Source organism: Somniosus microcephalus, chromosome 5, assembly GCF_052327205.1.
Source record: "Somniosus microcephalus isolate GS21.2 chromosome 5, FLI_Smic_1.0, whole genome shotgun sequence".
In the NCBI taxonomy this organism is placed as follows: Eukaryota; Metazoa; Chordata; class Chondrichthyes; order Squaliformes; family Somniosidae; genus Somniosus; species Somniosus microcephalus.
Genome location: NC_140991.1, coordinates 34,314,355 through 34,331,230, shown reverse-complemented (window position 1 = coordinate 34,331,230; position 16,876 = coordinate 34,314,355). Strand labels below are relative to the sequence as shown.

Genomic DNA, 16,876 nt, shown 5'->3' with positions numbered 1-16,876 from the left:
CCCACCCCTCCCCCACACACACCCCCACCCTCCCCCCACACCCACCCCACCCCCCTCCCCCACACCCACCCCACCCCTCCCCCACCCTCCCTACACCCACCCCACCCTCCCCCACACCCACCCACCCCCTCCCCCACACCCACCCCACCCCCTCCCCACCCTCCCCACACCCCACCCCCCCCTCCCCCACACCACCCCCCTCCCCCACCCCACCCCTCCCCACCCTCCCCACACCCACCCCCCCCTCCCCACACCCACCCCCCCCTCCCCCACCCCACCCCCTCCCCCACCCCACCCCTCCCCACCCTCCCCCACACCCACCCCACCCCACCCCTTCCCCACCCTCCCCACACCCACCCCCCCCTCCCCCACACCACCCCCTCCCCACCCTCCCCACACCCACCCCACCCTCCCCACACCCACCCCCCCCTCCCCCCACACCACCCCCTCCCCCACCCCACCCCTCCCCACCCTCCCCACACCCACCCCACCCTCCCCCACACCCACCCCACCCCCTCCCCACCCTCCCCACACACCCACCCCCCCCTCCCCCACACCACCACCCCCCTCCCCCACCCCACCCCTCCCCACCCTCCCCACACCCACCCCCACCCTCCCCCACACCCACCCCACCCCTCCCCACCCTCCCCACACCCACCCCACCCTCCCCCCACACCACCCACCCCCCTCCTCCACCCCCACCAGTCTCCCCCACCCAGGGCTGGAATTTCATCGGCTGCACAAAGGCAATTAGAGTCCGCCGCCGCCCGCCTTTCATCGCACCCGCTCATAAATCATTCAAGAGAGCAGCTGTGAGCGGCGAGCAGTGAGCAGGCTCCGGCTCCGGGCCTGCAGATAATTGGCGACAAAGGTCTCGTGTGAGCAGCCATCAGATCTCTTTATTTGCAAAGGTTTGAATTATTCATGAGCGCCTTTAGAACTAATAAAACATGAAGATTTTATCATGACCATAAACAATCCTTTACAGGCCAGCGTGTAATTAGAACATAGACGGCATTGGCTTCTGCTGCTGCAGCCAGACAGGAGCCGATAACGCTCCCTCTAGTCTTGAGGGCGAGTAAGCGTACAACGCCATTCCTGTAACTTCATAAAATTAGATGAATAATAAGAAACTTTATTGATATAATGCCTTGTGTGACTTCAGGACCTCCCAAAGCGCTTTACAGCCAATGAAGTACCTTTGAAGTTCAGTCACTGTTGTAATGTAGGAAAGGCGGCAGGCGCTACATAAATGCAATTCTTTCTTTCTTTCTAAAACAAAAGTGTCTGATTCCTGTTATGTCTGCTGTGGAAACCGGCGAGGTTCTCATGACAGAAACCACTGAAGGAAGTAGTGATCTTCACTGCCGCTGGTAATGCTCAGGAGATGCATCTCAGTCACAGCCTACTTGGTGAATCTCAGCCTCCTCATGCATTGAAACGTATAACATTCGGACAGGGCTAGACAGGCTGGATGCAGGGAGGATGTTTCCTCTGTCTGGGGGGTTGTCTAGAACCAGGGGTCACAGTCTCAGGATACGGGGTAGGACATTTAGGACTGAGATGAGGAGAAATGTCTTCACTCAGAAGGTGGTGAACCTGTGGAATTCTTTACCGCAGAAGGCCGTGGAGGCCAAGTCACTGAATATATTTAAGAAGGAGGTAGATAGATTTCTAGACACAAAAGGCGTCAAGGAGTATGGGGAGAGAGTGGGGAATATGGTATTGATCTAGAGGATCAGCCATGATCATATTGAATGGCGGAGCAGGCTCGAAGGGCCGAATGGCCTACTCCTGCTCCTATTTTTCTATATTTCTATGTTCCTCCAGCATGCCCCAGGTAGCTAAGTCGAAACTGTGATACACCCATTGCCTGGATAGTCACACCCGCCTGTGCGCTCTACGCTCCCAAGCTGTTCTGTCTCCTCTTTCCTCCTAATGACACCGTGCAATATTGCCACCAGATCTACACTCTTGGGCAGATATGTTCGCTGTGTAATTCATTCTCAGTGCTGTGGCAATACTCCAAAACCTCTTCCTTCATTAAACTCACTAATTGCAGGTCTGACCTTGAGTAAAAATGCTCGCACTTTGATTTGGCTGCACAGCTGTGAAATCCTGCAGGAGTTCATCATTTTTGCTTGTGAAGCATCCGAGGGAGAGTCTGTGCACCAAAATGTGCGACACGGGCATGAGGCCAATTAAAGAGATTAATAACAGCATAATTACTGGGTAAGAGATGAAATGCTGAGCTTGTGCGCTCATAATTCGGGTGTTAAGAGCTCGGGCATCATGTGTAGCAGTGAGGAGTCCAGAGTAATCAGTTGCTTTTGACAGAATGGGAAGCCTGAACAGCTTTAACAGAAAGTTGCGCTGCACTCATTGCATTCAGTGCCCCCGCCCCCCCACCCACTGGCTTAGCTGGACAGGCGCAGGAACAGGAAAGAGCTACTAGAGATGTCAGATGGCACGAAAGGTATACTGTCTGGACTCGCTGCCATGCCACCCATGTTCTGACAAGCGATCATCGACCTGAAACTCTGTTTTTATCGCTGCAAGAGAATGGCTGGTTCCCCATAAAGCATTTGCTTTGTGACAATCATCTGTGCCACCCTTATTTGAGAGTAAAAGATAAGCTTCTGGCCAACCAATAATATCTTTGCAATAACCACGGACAGAAGTAGAATGCAGATACAAGAAGGCCCATGTAACTACCAGGATCCTTCTTGAACATACCATTAACATAAGCGGGTAATAATGGCCCAGAAATTCGGGTCTCTACGGGGTCCCACAGCTCAACGGCCGGTGCGGTAGGTAAGTGCAGGTCGGGGGCTTGCACCCGCGGGAAGCCCCTGACCCGAATTTTTATGCCATTAACCCAACTTGCCGGATGGGAAACCAACTGGATCGGGTGTAACGGCGGCTTTACAGCCTGTCCGATCTTATTCTCCGTTGACTTGACTAGAGAGTAAAATCGGGGCGGGGGGGAAAACCAGCGCTGCACCCGATCCCGTCAGTTCCCAAAGGACGAGTTAGGTTAAAAGTGCCACCGGATAGATCAGATGGTTCATTACGGTACAGGCCTCCCCGCCCTAGATCTCCAAAACTATTGGCAGGTGCTGCATGCTGTATAAATTGCTCTGTAAAGAGGCCGAACTGTGGAGGAAGAGGAGGAGAATCCTACCAGTGCAGGAAAAAGGCTGTGAAAATGAGGAGGGAGTAGCAGCAGAGACACCACTGCAGCTTGGAGCACTGATACAAGATACATTTAGCTTTGTGCCCGAGCTCCCTCTTTACGGAACCCTCCTGTCCATGTCCAAAGAAAATGGCCCAAAACACATTCAGCAGCAATGTCCTCAGCTCCATCCCCGCCATCCTCAATGTCTCTCTTTTAAGGCTGCGCTGCTTTATTCTGCGCAATCGGACAAGTATTCTCAGCAGAGCGTACAAGTCAAGTGCGTGAAATTTACTATATAGAATGTACAGCACAGAAACAGGCCCCTCAGCCCAACTGGTCTATGCTGATGTTAGGAACATCGGAACAGGAGGAGGCCATTCAGTCCCTCGAGCCTGTTCCACCATTCAATGAGATCATGGATGATCTGCGACCTAACTCCATATAATCGCCTTTGGCCCCTATCCCTTAATACCTTTGGTTAACAAAAAGCTATCGATCTCCAATTTAAAATGAACAATTGATCTCCCTAGTCCTAGAATCCCCAACAAGCAGAAATAGTTTCTCAGTATCTACCCTATCTGTTCCCCTTAATATCTTGAAAACTTGATCAGATTGCCCCTTAACCTTCTAAATTCTAAGGAATACAACCCTAATTTGAGTAATCTCTCCTCGTAACTTAACCCTTGTTTACACTCCAAAGCGAACCTCCTCCCACCCTTCTTCATCTCTATCAGCATAATTTTCTATTCCTTTCTCCCTCATGCACTTATCTAGCTTCCCCTTAAAGGCATGTACTGAGCGATTGACATCAGTGTGTTTTACAGGGTCTTGTGTCACAGTGACCTAAACCATTGACAGTGTGCCATGAGCAGACAACTGTCCAGCTTCAGCATGATGTCCAGGGCTGAGGGGTCCTCCATAGGGACTGGCAGTGCCACTGAGTGGGTTGTGTGAGGAGGCACACACCTTTTGGTAAGGATTTAGCTAGTTTCTTCTAACATCTCCATAGTTTAGGGGAGGTGGGTGGTGGGGTAGATAGTCCTTTACAAAGGAACATTTACTTGATTATCAGAGGGATTGGGTTTGGTGGTCACAACAAAGTGGTTGTTCGATAGAACGAACGCAATACCCTGAGGGGCAGCTCCCTGTTTGCCGGCTGTCAGTGATTCAAAATCTGTTACAGCGTCAAATTGTTTTTCATCTTGCTGTTTTGGACACAATTGCTTCCGGGAAATCTTGACGGGTTAGAAACATCTGAATGGCATTTAAGATTAACTGTCCAACTTTCACTTCATCCGAACAACTGAGTGAAAAGGCAGCAGAATTGGGAATTTCCACCAGCAAAGCAATAAATGATTCACCGCTTTTCCCAGCTCGCTCACCACCTCAGCCCGCTCACCTTTATAACAAGCCATCGTACTTTCTTCTTCTTAGGCAGTCCCTCGGAACCGAGGATGACTTGCTTCCACATTAAAAATGAGTTCGCAGGTGACTGAGTCCAATGTGGGACCTACAGTCTCTGTCACAGGTGGGGCAGACGGTGGTTGAAGGGGCGGGTGGGTGGGGTGCTTGGGTTGACGTGCGCTCCTTGTGCTGCCTGCGCTTGCTCCCGACGAAGAGACTCGAGGTGTTCGGCGCCTTCCCGAATGCTTCTCCTCCACTTTGTGCGGTCTTGGGCCAGGGATTCCCAGGTGTCGGTGGGGATGTTACGCTTTTTCAAGGAGGCTTTGAGGGTGTCCCTGAAGCGTTTCCTCTGCCCGCCTGGGGCTTTCTTGCCGTGCCGGAGCTCCGAGTAGAACGCTTGTTTTGGGAGTCTCGTATCGGCCATGCGGACAATGTGACCCGTCCATTGGAGCTGATCGAGCGTGGTCAAAGCTTCGATGCTGGGGATGTTGGCCTGAGCGAGAACACGGACGTTGGTGCACCTGTCCTGCCAATGGATTTGCAGGATCTTGCGGAGGCAGTGTTGGTGGTACCTCTCCAGTGCTTTGAGGTGCCTGCTGTACATGGTCCATGTCTCTGAGGCATACAGCAGGGCGGGTATCACTGCTGTATGCCCTGCAACGTACTTTAATACTCTGCAGGCCACATCTTTTCACCCTAATACAATCATAGCTCTCAAATCTTTTCTTCTTAGAACAAAAGAGACATCTCTCCCCAGCAACAACCTGCCGCTTAGCGTTGTGAAAATACTTCTTTAAAACAATTCATTTGTGAAAGCTCACATTCGCAGCGCTCCTCCTCCCAGTGATGTTTCGATGGTTTTACTCGTTTTCTGAATGCACAGCAAGTTCAGTGCAATTCCACCTTTGTGAGTAGCGAATCCAGTATAAGACCATGGGGGTAGATCGTGATTCTGCGATCGTGTAAAACGGCCGCTGGCTGAAGCCAATGGAAATAAAAACTGGGGGAGATGTTAAACGGGCTGCCGATTCGCAATCACCCGTTTTATATCATCGCACAAAGTCAAAATCTACCCCCATATGTACAAATTCAATCATAGATTCATAGAATCATACAGCACAGAAGGAGGCCATTCGGCCCATCGTGCCTGTGCTGGCTCTTTGAAAGAGCTCTCCAATTGTCCCCACTCCCCTGCTCTTTCCCCAGAGCCCTGCAAATCTTTCCTTTTTAAGTCGAGATCCAAATACCTTTTGAACGTTACTGTTGAATCTGCTTCCACCACCCGTTCAGACAGTGCATTCCGCATCAGAACATCTCGCTCTGTAAAAACAATTCTCCTCATCTCCCCTCTGGTTCTTTTGCCAATTATCTTAAACCTGCGTCCTCTGCTTACCGACCCTCCTGCCACTGGAAACAGTTTCTCCCTGTCTACTCTATCAAAAACCCCTAATGGGAACTCAATGGAGAAAAGGTTCCTGGTTCTGCACTTGGGAGGTACTGGGTCACTTGAGAGCATCGAGCGCAGACACATTGGGCTTGGAGCGATGAACGCTCGTAAGGGAGCCTGCCTGACATTCCACTCATTTAAATTAAAAAGAAAAAAGGAAAGACTTGCATTTATACAGCACCTTTCGTGATCTCAGGATGTTCCAAAACACTTTACAACCAATGAGGTACTTTTGAAGTGTTGTCATTGCTGTGATGTTAACAGGTGGAATAAAAAAAATCAGGTGCCCTCCTTGAGAGACACCCTGCCTGATTTTCCTGTGCTTGCTCGTTCGGGTAATCCAGGAGCAGGAACAGGAAATTCTTCCCTAGTGAGGCCAAAGCACTGTGTGAAGGATGCCGTGATCAAAACAGAAATCAATTTGTTTCCTCGCATAAATCACCCACTTACACCTGAAGAGCATGGCGGACATTAAGAGGCCCCACCTCAGTTAGCTTTTGAAGCACATCCAACCAGGGTATCTATCATAGATTTTTTCTCAGATATAATTTATCCTCATTGCAGCAGAATTATTAGTAATACATCAACTTTAATTACCAAAGAGCTCACTGTGTAAGGAGAAATACTTCAGAGTGCTTTACAAGGCAGAAGAACGGTAGATACCAAATAGGGAGAAGAAACATACAAACCTAGGATGCTTGGGGGGGCGGACCAAAACAAAAAGCCAAAGTGGAGGTTTTTATGGAGGCTTTTGATAAGAAGGAGGGAGGTGACAGGGCAGAGGGATTTCGGGAGAGAGTTCCATATAGCAGGGATGCAATGACTGAAAGAGCAGCCACTGACAGTGGAGTGATGGGAGCTGGAGCGAGAAGTACCGGGTGCCTGAGGGCGTGTGTAGAGACACAGTGCTGGAGAAACAAATACTGTCTGCACGATACTCTCCAGCTCAATAACAGTGCAACACGAGGCTCTATTCTCACCTCGGTTAAAGGGCTTCCAACCACATTCCAGCTCCATATGTGCCTGGCTTAATTTAAGATGCCATTGCCACTTCACAGTAACACATAGGGAGAAAACTCTGGAGGTGAATGGCAATTTAATAAAAATATGTATAAACTAATAATAAATTCACCGTTGTAACAGCATAGAATCATAAAAGAAAAACTTGCATTTATATAGCACCTTTCATAACCACCGGACCTCTCAAAGCGCTTTACAGCCAATGAAGCACTGTTGGAAACGCAGCAGCCAACTTGCGCACAGCAAGCTCCCACAAACAGCAATGTGATAATGACCAAATAATCTGTTTTTATTATGTTGGTTGAGGGAGAAGTATTAGCCAGGACACCGGGGATAACTCACCTGCTCTTCTTCGAAATAGTGCCATGGGATCTTTTACACCCACCTGAGAGGGCAGACGGTTTACCATCTCATCCGAAAGACGGCATCTCTGACAGTGCAGCAGTCCCTCAGCACTGCAGTGGAGTGTCAGCCTAGAATTATGTGCTCAAGTCCCTGGCAGTGGGAAATTGAACCCACAACCTTCTGGACTTAGAGACGAGTGTGCTACCCACTGAGCCACAGCATGGTACAGAGCAGACGGAGGCAACTCATCCCATTGTGCCTCTGCCAGCTCTTTGATAGAGCTATCCAATTAGTCCCACCCCCCTGCTCTTTCCCCATAGCCCTGTACATTTTTTCCCTTCAAGTATTTGTCCAATGCACTTTTGAAAGTTATTGTTGAATCTGCTTGCACCACCATTTCATTCAGTTGGATGTAAGTCAGGAGGAGGTGAGGAAACCGGGAATAAAATAAAAGTTTTGATATAGGAATATAGAAACAGGAGTAGGCCATTTAGCCCCTCGAGCCTGTTCCGCTATTCACTGAGATCATGGTCGACATACCTCAAACAGGATGTTGACACGCTCGGAATATAACTTTAAAATCAATTTGAAGGGAGCGGCAGAAATAAAATAGGCGTTACATGATGGTTGTGTATCACTGTGTCAGCTGTGGGTCAGTTGGTAGCACTCTGTCCTCTGAGTCAGAAGGTTGTGGGTTCAAGTTTCATGCCACAGACTTGAGCACAAAATCTAGGCTGACACTCCAGTGCAGTGCTGAGGCTGACACTCCAGTGCAGTGCTGAGGGAGTGCTGCACTGTCGGAGAGGCTGTCTTTTGGATAAGACCTTAAACCGAAGCCCCGTCTGCTCTCTCAGATGGACGTAAAAGATCCCATGGCACTATTCTGAAGGAGAGTTATCCCCGGTGTCCTGGCCAATATTCATCCTTCAATCAACCGACCATAGAGAACATCTACCAGAAACGCTGTTTACGGAGGTCACTGACCATCATCAAAGACCCTACCCACCCCAGCCACAGTTTGTTCGCCCCCCTGCCATCTGGGAGACGCTACAGATGCATTCGCACCCGAACGACCAGATTTAGGAACAGCTTCTTTCCCAGGGCTGTCATCCTACTGAACTCCACAAATAAACTCTAAAGCCTGCACATCTGCCAATGCACTTTATTAAGTTCATGTTTATGTATTACAAGCCAAATGAATGTTGAATGTTAAATGTCTTAATCAAAATGTACACTCTCGGGAGCCGCAAGCCTACATTTCGTTGTACTGCACTTGTGCACTAACAATGACAATAAAGTTGATTATTATTATTATTATTATCACAGATTATCCGGTCATTATCACATTGCTGTTTGTGGGAGCTTGCTGTGGGCAAAATGGCTGCCGCATTTCCGGTGGCTACTCTTCAAAAAATACTTCATTGGCTGTAAAGCGCTTTGGGACGTCCTGAGGTCATGAAAGGTGCTATATAAATGCAAGTTTTTCTTCCGTGGAGTTCAAAATGGTATTGAATATTGAAGCATGTTGGTATTGAGGTATTGCTGCTGTTCTCCTGCTGGGGGCAGTTGTGTACAGTACGAAGAGGCAGCTTCCTATGTGCAAATATTTTGATCATGCTTTTGGAACTAATACATGCAGATTGTTTCTATAAAACATTTATCATTCAAATTGATCGATGCAAGCTATCCGCTTTGCTATTTTGTACTAATGTGTAAGTAATTTAAAAGTTGCAAATAACAAGGTTTTTTTGCATGAAGATCAAAAACGTTAAATGATATCAGCGACGAGCTCTGTCAGGCCATGATTAATAGCTCCACTTTTATTTTCGTGTGGAGATTGTTTTTCCATAAAACATGGCACTGACACTGTGGAAAATGAAACTGCAATCAATAATTGGTTTCCGCTCTCAAATGTTTCTCACGGGCTGCAAAACTCCAGCACTATTCTGACATTGTTAACACAAATATTCTCAGAAAGAACAGAATTGATGTGTTTTTTTATTCATGCTCGGGATCTGGGCGTCGCTGGCAAGGCCAGCATTTATTGCCCATCCCTAGTTGCCCTTGAGAAGGTGGTGGTGAGCTTTCTTCTTGTGACGGTACTCCCACAGTGCTGTTAGGTTATGAGTTCCAGGATTTTGACCCAGCGACAATGAAGGATCGGCGATATATGTCCAAGTCAGGATGGTGTGAGAGTTGGAGGGGAACTTGGAGGTGGTGGTGGTCCCATGCGCCTGCTGCCCTTGTCCTTCTAGGTGGTGGAGGTCGCGGGTTTGGGAAGTGCTGCCGAAGAAGCCTTGGCGGGTTGCTGCAGTGCATCTCGTAGATGGTACACACTGCAGCCATGGTATGCCGGTGGTGGAGGGAGTGGATGTTAAAGGTGGTGGGGCTGCTGATCACGCGGGCTGCTTTTACTGGCTGACGTCGAATTCAAGTTTATTTGAATTATTCAGGGTCTATTTTTTGGGGGGGAGGGGAGTGTTGGGGTGCAGGGGAGAAGAGAGGGTTTAGAAACTGAAGGACAATTATTTTAGGCAATATTATTTTGCATCTAGCGACAGCACGCATTAGGCTGAAAACCTATATGGGAAATTCTAAAACAAAAAAGATTCACTCTCCTGTGCTTTAAATGATCATATACAACTCTGTTGAAAGTCAGTGCGGCACCTCGCCGCATTCTAGCAATAGAATTATAAATAACTTAGATTTAAAACCATGAAAATTGGAAATGTGAAATTAGAAAATACATGAAGATGCACAGCGGGGGGACTAATTTACTCTGTCAACTATTTTTAGACCATTTATTAATGCATTTGCATTAATTCTCTGTCTGTACTTTTTTTTAACACAGTTGTCAACCCATTTATTATATTTTAAATAGGTTAATGGCGGCATTAAAATAGCACACAAAGGAATTTTACACTCATATGTTAACCAGTGTGCTACCAGACAAATTTAACCCCCTTAGGTTCCATTATATTCCGAATAACTGGATACTAACTGGAGGAGGTGCAAAAAAGATTTACAAGGATGACACCAGAACTGAGAGGTTATACCCATCAGGAACGATTGAACAGGCTGGGGCTCTTTCTCTAGAAAAGAGATTGTGGGGTGACCTGATCGAGGTCTTTAAGATAATGAAGGGTTTGATAGGGTAGACGTAGAGAAGATGTTTCCACTCGTGGGGGAGTGCAAAACTAAGGGCCATAAATATAAGATAATCACTAATAAATCCAACAGGGAATTCAGGGGGAAATTCTTTATCCAGAGAGTGGTTAGAATGTGGAACTGTGGAATAGTTGAGGTGAATAGCATACTTGCCTTTAAGGCGAAGCTAGATAAGTACATGAGGGAGAAAGGAATAGAAGGATACAGGAAACTTTGGTTTATCCGGAGGTTATATGTCCGGAATACTCGATCTAACGGCAAAAATCAGGAGCCGTTTTCTATAAGTTTTTTTAGTTCTCGTTGCTTTTTTTTCCCAGTCAGGCACTGCAAGGTCTGTAGCTATAGCAACAGCTTCAGCTAGAGACGCTTGCAGCTGCAGCCGACTGTTTAGAAGCTGTTGCTAAGCTACAGTGTTTGTTGTCAGATACGGAGATGAAAACCTCCGTATGCTTCAACATTAACCTTGTATGTCCGGCAGTTTTGATAGATCGGCAACAGCTTGGTCCCGTCGGTGTCGGATATCACAAAGTTTCCTGTATGTTGATGGGGTTAGATGAAGTGGGGTGGGAGGAGGCTTGTGTGGAGCATAAACACCGGCATGGACCAGTTGGGCTGAATGGCCTGTTTCTGTGCTGTACGTACTATGTAATTATCTGTTACATTGAGAGGCATAATAAACTCTGAGCCGACCTAAGGTTACTCTCCATCTGGGCCCAAATTCTTAACAAGACCAAAAACAATTATATCACAGGCATCACTGTGTCATCCGTGCCTCCCCACTGTTTATTACGTCTCCTTCGCCATGATCCAAACAATAATTGAAATACATTGACAACAACCTTTACTTCTGTGCAGTGAGACACTGGAAATCTGAAGCCTTTCTAAACAGAGGTATGGATTAAGTATTGCAGCAGGAAATAGTCTTTGAAGAGACATCAATAGATAGAAGTCAGGGAGACAGAAAGTAGGAAAATATAGGCCAGTTAGCCTAACATCTGTCATTGGGAAGATGCTGGAATCCATTATTAAGGAATTAACAGCAGGACATTTAGAAAATCATAATACAATCAAGCAGAGTCAACATGGTTTTATGAAAGGGAAATCGTGTTTTACAAATTTACTAGAGTTCTTTGAGGATGTAATGAGCAGGGTGGGTAATGGGGAACCAGTGGATGTGGTGTATTTGGATTTCCAGAAGGCATTCGATAAGGTGCCACGTAAAAGGTTACTGCACAAGGTAAGAGCTCACAGTGTTGGGGGTAATTAGTGGGGTGCCACAGGGATCAGTGCTTGGGCCTCAACTATTTCCAATCTATATTAATGACTTGGATGAAGGGACCGAGTGCACTGTAGCCAAATTTGCTGATGATACAAAGATAGGTGGGAAAGCAAGTTGTGAGGAGGACATAAAGGGCTGGATTTTCATTGAGGAGGCGTGTAGGAGGCGGGACTACAACTTTCGGGGTTGTAGTCCCGCCTCCATCGAGTTGTAGCCAACCCACACGATTTTGACTTGATTGACCTTGTTGAGCCTGCCCAGCGGGCTCAGCAGGCCAATTAAGGGCCACCCAGCAACAGGTGACATCACAGATTGATATTTCATCTGTCAAGACCTTTTGACAGATAAAATATCAGCGTTCGACAGCTGTTTGAAGCTGTCAAACACTGATAATCTGTACTCCAAGTTAATTCCTTCCTCTCAGGATGATTTAGAGATCTCTCTGGAACAGAAAGCTGAATGCTGCAATTTTTGACAGATTGCAGCCATTCTGCTTTCTGTGCCGGTGAGATGAGGGACTCCTGAGACCTGAAGGAAGGAAGGCTGTAAAGGTGAGTAAAACTTCTTTAAACACTTTAAACACACCAAACACACTTACCTCTTCACTCATGCACCCATCACTCACCTGAACACCGGACATCTCGACCCCTCCAAGCCCTTCATCCCGACGGCCCGCCTTGCTAACTTGCCGTGGTTTGGAGCTGTCGGGAATCCCACACTTCAAGAATGAAAATAGGGATTAGGCTAAAAACTGCCTGTTAACAGGCAGTTAATTGGCACTAATCCCCTTCCCGCCTCGGGGAGGCGGGTCCCAGTGCGGGTCGGGTACCTGCCTCCTTTGAAACTGGCATGGAGGCGGGTTGGGGGCGGGATGGGTTCGTGCCTCCCGATTTCGGGATTTTAACCCCTCCAATCCCGCCTCCACGGCCCAATGAAAATCCTGCTCAAAGAGTCTGCAAAGGGATATAGACAGGTTAAGTAAGTGGGCAAAAATGTGGCAGATGGAGTATAATGTGGGAAAATGTGAGGTTATCCACTTTGGTAGGAAGAATGAAAAAGCAAATTATTATTTAAATGGAGAGAGACTACAAAATGCTGAGGTACAGAGGGATCTGGGGTCCTCGTACATGAAACACAAAAAGTTAGCATGCAGGTACAGCAAGTAATTAGGAAGGCAAATGGAATGTTGGCCTTTATTGCAAGGGGGATGGAGTATAAAAGTAGGGAAGTCCTGTTACAACTGTACAGGGCGCTGGTGAGACCACACCTGGAGTACTGCGTACAGTTTTGGTCTCCTTATTTAAGGAGGGATATACTTGCATTGGAGGCAGTTCAGAGAAGGTTCACGAGGTTGATTCCTGAGATGAAGGGGTTGTCTTATGAAGAAAGGTTGAGCAGGTTGGACCTATACTCATTGGAGTTTAGAAGAATGGGAGGTGATCTTATTGAAACATATAAGATTCTGAGGCGGCACGACAGGGTAGATGCAGGGAGGGTGTTTCCCCCACTGGGGGTATCTAGAACGAGGGGGCATAGTTTCAGGATAAGGGGTCGCCCATTTAAAGCGGAGATGAGGAGGAATTTCTTCTCTCAGAGGGTCGTGAATCTTTGGAATTCTCTATCCCAGAGAGCTGTGGAAGCGGAGTCATTGAATATATTCAAGGCTGAGATAGACGGATTATTGAGTAACAGGGGAGTCAAGGGTTATGGGGAGCGGGTGGGAAAGTGGAGTTGAGGCCAGAATCAGATCAGCCATGATCTTATTGAATGGCGGAGCAGGCTCGAGGGGCCGAATGGCCTACTCATGCTCCTATTTCTTATGCTCTTATGTTCATTGAAGTACTGGGGAGCAATGTTCAGTTTCCTTGATACACAATCAGAACTTTGAAGATCTGTGCTAATTATGTCCTTCGATCAATGGAATGAATGAAGAAAAACAGCAGAAACTACTTCTTAAGACAGCTCATTATTGTGTTATTGCTTGATTGTTGTTCAATCAGTCACCTTAGAATCATAGAATGGTTACAGCACAGAAGGAGGCCATTCGGCCCGTCGAGCCCGTGCCGGCTCTCTGCAAGGGCACTTCAGCTAGTCCCACTCCCCCGCCCTTTCCCCGTAGCCCTGCAAATTTTTTTCCTTCAGGTATTATCCAACTCCCTTTTGAAAGCCACGATTGAGTCTGCCATTCAATGAGATCATAGCTGATCTGTGACCTAACTTCATATATCCACCTTTGCCCCATATCCCTTAATACCTTTGGTCAACAAAAATCAATCACTCTCCGATTTAAAATTAACCATTGATCTAGCATCAATTGCTGTTTGTGGAAGAGATTTCCAAACTTCTACCACCCTTTGTGTGTAGAAGTGTTTCCTAACTTCACTCCTGAAAGGTCTGGCTCTAACTTTTAGACTATGTCCCCTAGTCCTAGAATCCCCAACCAGCGGAAATCGTTTCTCTCTATCCACCCTCTCAGTTCACCTTATCATTATCGGACAGTGTGAATAACCCAGGGCCCAGAGCCGATCATGCAGAACTCCAATAGTGACTGCCTCTAAGATAGAGCTTTTCCATTAATCATCACCTGCTTTCTATTGCAAAAGCAGTTTTAATCCAGTTAGTTAACATGCCATTAATTACATTACCCTCATCCTTATAAGCCTCATGTGTGAAACTTTTACACTTATGAAAATACAAGTTGATTGTATTGACTGAACTTTATTAGTCACCCAAGTTAGTAACTTCTTCATCGAAGATTCTTCAGGCATGGCCCACTTATTCTCAATCCACGCAGGTCTCTCAAGTCTTTAGAAAACATTGAGCGCACCCCTTAAAACGACAGTAATAGTAACTACAGGGGGTAGGCCTACAATTTCTGGGTTCATACCTCATGTGATCTTGGGTTAACATCTATGGCTCAGCTAGCAGTAAACCCCTTAAGCTTTCTTCCTATAGTTTACAATGACAATTAAACACCTTAATTTGGATTACAATCTTGCAGTCCACCAGTCCTCATTCAGAATCTTCTAGAATTTGAACTTGTATTTCACCGGGTGAAAAAATGTCATGTAATTAACTTAATACCTGTCATTATTTGAAGTTTAATTTGTTTTTACATAGAATGTACAGCACAGAAACAGGCCATTCGGCCCACCTTAATCCATGCTGCTGTTTATGCTCCTCTCGAGTTCTCCCACCTCTCTTCATCTCACCCTATCAGCATATCCTTCTATTCCTTTCTCCCTCATGTGTTTATATAGCTTCCCCTTAAATGCATCTGTGTTATTCACCTCAACCACTCCCTGTGGTAGCGAGTTCCACATTCTAACCACTCTCTGGGTAAAGAAGTTTCTCCTGAATTCCCTGTTGGATTTATTAGAGACTATCTTATATTTATGGTCCCTAGTTTTGATCTCCCCCCACAAGTGGAAACAATTTCTCTACATCTACCCTATCAAACCATTTCATAATCTTAAAGAGCTCGATCAGGTCAGCCCTCAGTCCCGATCTTTCCTGATAGGTGTAACCTCTCAGTTCTGGTATCATCATAATTAACACAATACCCGTCATTATTTGAAGTTTAGTGTATTGAAACCTTCTCTGCAGATTCCTTTTTACAAATTACTTTTCCCTTGCAGCTTTTCTTCTCCTTTCTGCCCATTCATCTTGTGGGTATTCCCTTCCTCCCCTCCTCTTTCTCCCTTGAAGCTTGCTTACAATTTGCTGTGCTGAACACTTAAAGGTTGCTGTGTGTCCTGCGGAGCGGTATGAGGTGCGGGAAGTCTATCAGCGTGAGAGCCATCTTAATGAAGCAGCCCAGCGAGGAAGCAGCCCCGGGGATCACGGACGTGCCATCAAAGAGAAACCAGGAGTAACCAGCTGTTGCAAAAATAGCAGCGCGGCACTTGAATTGCACAACACAGCCGTCAACCTTCAGAAAAGCCTGTCGGGATACTGAATATTTCATGACCGTATGCCAATCCGCAGACCGGGCCTTCATTCTTCTTACCACCTTGTCTTTGCAGCCAGCGCTCCGCGGCCAATTAAAATGATAATCCTTACAACAGCATAAAGCCGCATTCATTTCTACTACGACTTCTAACTCGACGCGCATGGCCCAGGCGAAAGAGTCCAATTGAATTTCAAATTCTTTCCTTCTTTATTTTCCGCCGTCGGTGGAAGATTTTCATTCTGGTTTCCATTGGTAGCGAGGCAGTTCGCAAGGTGACATGAACTACTTCCCTACAACTAGGTGGGGGGTGGGGCGGGGTGAGGAATCCTCCCCCCCGGCCGAGGTTTTCCACGGCTGCGGGCGCCATCCTGTGATGTTCCGCCCGTCAACGGGAGCGGGCGGAATATTGCGGGCAGCAGAAACAGAGACCCCCGGCCCCTGCGTTTCGTTTTTGGAGTGTTTTTGTATTGCCGCCCAAGCTGTAATTTTGTTGAACTTCCACCTTGCTGTAGATTAGTTCAAAAGGTACGGCAGTGCAGTGGTTCTGTTCCCGGATTAGTAATCCAGAGGCCTGGACTACTAACGCGAATGTGGGCTAGAAATTCGGATTGGGCAGTGGCATAAAATGGGGCAGTGTCGGACCGGCCGCCCGTTATACGCAGCGCCTGACATTGAATTCCATTGACCGCAATGGAACTGTTTTTTAGGTGCTTGCGTGTGACGTGTGGCCGATCCGATAACGCCCTGTTTTTTGCGACTACCGCCCGAGACGGCCTTCTCGCCCAGTGCGTTAAAATCCAACTGCACGAAAATGCAGAACGTATGCGCAAATCCCAGTTTTTTTTAAAAAGTCTGGAAATGATAATCCGGTATCTGTAAAAGTGACCACAAAGCTGTCGGATTGCCGTCAAATCCCAACTGGTTCACCGATGTCCTTCAGGGAAGGAAACCTGCCTCCCGTTGCGTGAGGTCAGTCCTCGGCCGATGGGCTCGACTCTTAACTAGCAAAAACCACTCAGTTGTATCGAACCTCAAGGTGAAGGCCCATCACGCCCTGCTCAGGGCAACTCGGGACGGGCTAGT

The 16,876-nt window shown here is 47.3% G+C and overlaps 1 protein-coding gene across 1 annotated transcript in view; it reads right to left on the bottom strand.

The window, feature by feature from the left end:
* dpp6a (dipeptidyl-peptidase 6a) overlaps nucleotides 1-16,876 on the bottom strand; it is a 690,808-nt gene that overhangs the window by 140,377 nt on the left and 533,555 nt on the right. The gene's annotated exons all lie outside the window — the stretch shown is intronic.